The following is a 4,706-nucleotide window of genomic DNA, read 5'->3' on the forward strand; positions in this document are numbered from 1 at the left end:
AGGGTCCTTCTAAGGGCGGGGGGAGGCGGGAGGGCCTGAGCGAGAGAAGGGCCCCCTTCCCTTCTTCTAGGGTACTGCCATTTCCCCCAAAGCCCCCCTGGCTGCGGTGGGCCCGGGCGAGGGCTGACGCATTTGAGCATCCGTTTCCTGTACCTGCAGCCCATGACCCAGGGGCCGAGAACTGCCCGTTTATTCTCTCGCAGGCCCGGAGGCCAGTGCCAGCTGTGCCGCGCTCCTCCCGTCTCAGGAGAACCGTCCCCTGGCTTCTCCGGCCTCTGGGGACTGCCCCCCTCCTCGCTCGTGGCCTCTTCCTCCGTTTTTGAAGCCATGGCGTCCCCGGGACCTCTGCCCCCCCTCCTGCCATCCCCTCTGCCCCCCCGCTCCTCAGGACCTCCAATTCCCTGGACTTTGGCCCCTCCACCGAGCCCCTTGGCTGTGGCCGTGACCCCTATACCCGCTCGGGCACCAGGGCCTGGGCCTCGCTGGGGCCACGTGGAGGGACCCCCAGGTCCGCCCCAGCCTTCCCTGGGGATCCCAGCAGAGCGCGGGGTTTTGGGTCTGGGCCCCATAGGGTGCTTAGCGTGTGGCTGCGTAGGGTGAGGCCCCGAGGCAAGTCACATGACCCTGGGCTCGGCGTCCTCGTTGGCGCAATGGAGCCTCTGTCCAGAGCCCGAGAAGCGAAGGGGCGTGAGAAGCGGCTGGAGCCGTGGGAGCCCCGGGCGCGGCTATTTTAGGACCGATGTTTCCCATCACGTGTTAGGACAGAACTATGTCGGCCAAGCCTGGGAGAGAGCGCTTCCCCAGGGACGAGGACCCGGCGAGGGCACGGGGGTCCCGAGAGCCGGGAGGGCAGCCCCCGCGGCCAGAAGGCAGTCCAGGGGGCGACAGGCTCTGCCTAGGGGAAGAGAATCCCAGGAATCTTCCGCTCGGCCCCGGCCTGCCTCCCCCGTGGCCGGCCCCTGCCCCTGAGACCTTCAGCACCCAAGCCCTGGGTGGGGCCGGGGCGCCCACCGCCTCTCGGGGCTCCACAGTCCCCTGAGGGGGTGGCTGTCGCTATGGTGACCTCTCAATGCTCCGCGAATAGCTGAGTGCACAGACGTGCAGAACTTGTTTTATTTTTAAAAATATGTTTTATCTGTGATCTTTTACAACAATATTTTGTGTGTGTGTGTTTTTTAAAATAATAACATCTTAATCTTTTTAACAGATATCTCCATGGTATCATGTACCATAACTTATTTAACCAGCCCCTTTGGGGGACACTTGCTATTATCAACAATCGTAGAGGCACATCCTTGCACGTTTTCCCTCACATACCGCTCCGCTGTTTCCAGGAGTGGAACGGTGCCACATTGGGTAGGAAGGCTTTTTCCTCTGAGTAAAAGAACTCCTGCTCTAAACCTGATAATGAGGGATTATTTTTCCCACATGGAAAGTAGTCTAAAGGTAAGCAGCTGGATTGATTCAGTGTTGATTTTTCCCTTATCATCCCAAGATGGCCACTGTAGCTCCAGCCATTACGTCAGCATTTGAGGCAGTAAGGATGAAAAAGGATAAAAGGAAACTAGAGTACAGATTACCAGGAGCTGGGGTGGTGCTTGGGGATGGGGCGTTAAGATTTAATTGGTACAGAATTTCTACCTGGTGTGATGAGAGTTTTGGTATTGGTGGTGGAGATGGTGACACAACACTGTGGATATAATTAACACCACGGAACTATATATTTGAGTGTGGTTAAAAGGGGAAATTTTAGGTTATAGATATGTTACTAGAATAACAAATTTTAAAAAAGGAATATGCAACAAAAATAGTGAGTTTTAATGTACACTATGAACCAGAATTAATAATGCATATAGAGGCATGGCTCATTTTATCGTGCTTCACTTTATTGCACTTCACAGATACTTCGTTGTTTGTTGTTTTTTTTTTAGAAATTGGTGTTTGTGGCAACCCTGCATCGACAAGTTTATTGGCACCATTTTTCCAACAGCATGTGTCTCTGTGTCACATTTTAATTAAGGTATGTTCTTCTTTTTTTAGACATAATGCTATTGCACACTTAATAGACTCCAGTATATTGTAAACATCACTTTTATATGCACTGGGAAACCAAAAAATTCATGTGACTCATTTTATTGTGATATTCTTTTTATTGCAGTGGTCTGGAACCAAACTTGTAGAATCTCTGAGGTATGCTTGTACTAATATTCTTTCATCAATTATAAGAAAACTATCATGCTAATGCAAAACATTAACAATGGAGGGAGGTATATGGGAACTCTGTATTTCTGCATGATTTTTCTGTAAAGCAACGATTTCTCTAATAAAAAATTATTTATATATATATATGCATAACTGAAGGTCTGAGTCAGCCACATCTTGCCTAGAAGCCCCACTCAGCAAAGAGCGCCACGTGGCTGAGCTGAGCTGCAAGGCAAGCTGGGAGATGGCCAGGGAAAAACAGGTTGGGAATGAATTTTGGTAGCCTTCAAATACAGAGCTTTCAGCTTACCTCTTGTTTCGTTTCATGGGGAAGAGAGATGTTAATCAACTTATCACTAATGAGTGGATAATGACAAACTGAGATCAGTGCACTGAAGGAAAGCTTGTGTTAAGCCTCTTTAGCACGTTTGCGGGAACATGGCCATTGCTCGAGCAACGGTCAGGCCAAGCCCTTGACTGGCATGGTCTGCCTGCTGGCGTGCCTGGGAGTAGCTAAGCTACTGTTTCTAGCCCCAATTTATAGACCAGGAAACTGAGGCTTGAGTAACTTGCCCAGCGTCTCACAGCTGGTAAGAATCCAGGTGGGATTCATATTCAGGTCTGGTTGGCACCAAAGCTTGTGGTCTTCTTGATAGATCTTCCTAGGATTTATTTTATTAGTCGTTTCAAAGAACCAGCTTTTCACTTTGTTGCTTTCTCTGTTGTCTCTTTTCTACTTTATTGATTTCTGCTCTTTATTAGTTCCTTTCTTCTACTGTCTTTGGGTTTAATTTGTTCTGTTTTTCTAGGTCCTTGAGATAGAAGTTTAGATCATTGATTTTATACCTTTGTTCTTTTTAAATGTGTGCATTTAAATCTCTAAATTTCCCTCCAAGCCCTGCTTCAGCTATGTCTCCCAAATTTGGATGTGTTGGATTTTAAATACACTTACTACAAAATATTTTTTCAGTATATTTTGTGAGTTCTTTAATCCATGATTATTTAGAAGTGTGTTGCTTCATGTACAAAATGTTTGGAAATAGTAATATTTTAAAAAATAAATTTCTATTTAATTCAATTATGGTCAAAACATATTCTGTATGATTTTAATCCTTTGAAATGTAGTGAGGGGAAACGGATGTGGCTCAACTGATAGAGCTTCTACCCACCCTATGGGAGGACCTGGGTTTGATTCCTGGGACTTCCTGGGGAAGAAGCAGAAGAGAAAGCATGCCCGTGCGGCAAGCCAGTGCCCTTGTGAGTGCCTGCATGGTGAGCCGGTGCCCCTCGCAAGTGAGTCACGTATCAAGATGATGACACATCAAAAGAGAGACAAGGGGAGAGTCAAGGTGAAGCACAGCAGAAACCAGGAACTGAGGTGGTGCAATTGTCAGGGAACCTCTCTTTGAGGTCTCTAGGATTGAAACTGGTGAATCCTAGAGGAGAGAAAAGAAGACAACACAGACAGCAAAAACAGCAGGGTGGGAGGAGGGGAAGGGGTGAAAATAAATAAAAATAAATAAAAATAAATCTTTAAAAAAAAAAGAAATGTAGTGAGACACATTTTATGGTTCAGCATATGGTATGGTTTGGTGAATGTTTCATGTACAAGTGACAAGAATGCATATTCCGTGGTTGTTGGATAGAATGTTCTATAAATGTCATTTGGCCAAGTTGATTAATAGTGTGGTTCAAATCTTCTATAGCCTAATTTTTCTATTAATCACTACTTTTAAAAAAAATCAGTAGCTCAGAGGAGGTGTACTTAAACAACCAACTGTAATTGTGGATTTGACTATTTCTCATTTTAGTCTATCAATTTTTGCTTCAAGTAACTCCAAAGTCTGTTATTAGGTCTATTCACATTTAGGATCATAAGGTCTTTTTTCACTACGAGGCATTCCTCTTTATTTCTGGTAATAGTCCTTGTCTTGAAGTCTATTTTGACTGATATTAATATAAATGTACAGCTTTTTCATGATTAGTGTTTGAATAGTATATTTCTCCCATCATTTACTGTAAATTTATCTGTGTTCCTATATTAAAGTGTATTCTTATAAACAACAGTAGTTTGTTCTTCTTTGTTTTCATCCTGTCTGAAAATCTGTGCTTTTTACATGAAATATTTAGTCCATTTACACTTAATGCAATTATTGATATGGTTGGGTGTAACATGTTATTTCTTTTCTATTCATCCTATGTTTTTTGTTTCTTTGTTCCTCCTTTCCTGCTTTCTTTTGAATTGGGTAGTCTTTAGTATTTCATTTTACCTCCTATATTGACTTTTTAAGTTACACCGCTTGTATTACTTTTTCATGGTTGCTCTAGAGATTGTAATGTGCATTCATAACTTATTATGGTCCACTTTAAATCAATACTATGCCACTCTATAAACAATATTGAAACTTTATACAGGTATGAATTAGTTTTCTATTGTTGAATTACAAATTACCACAAATTTAGCAGCTTAAAACAGCACCCATTTATTATCTCTCAGTTTCTGT

General features: G+C 44.0%; 1 long non-coding RNA gene across 1 annotated transcript; it reads left to right on the plus strand.

Moving 5' to 3' along the window:
- The first annotated feature begins 335 nt into the window (after positions 1-335).
- On the plus strand, positions 336-4,202 carry LOC131275857 (uncharacterized). Its single transcript, XR_009183330.2, has 3 exons — positions 336-2,020; positions 2,159-2,190; positions 3,328-4,202. It is a non-coding gene; the product is annotated as an uncharacterized lncRNA (long non-coding RNA).
- Positions 4,203-4,706: the final 504 nt, after the last annotated feature.

The sequence above is a fragment of the Dasypus novemcinctus genome, chromosome 24 (genome assembly GCF_030445035.2).
Source record: "Dasypus novemcinctus isolate mDasNov1 chromosome 24, mDasNov1.1.hap2, whole genome shotgun sequence".
NCBI lineage: Eukaryota > Metazoa > Chordata > Mammalia > Cingulata > Dasypodidae > Dasypus > Dasypus novemcinctus.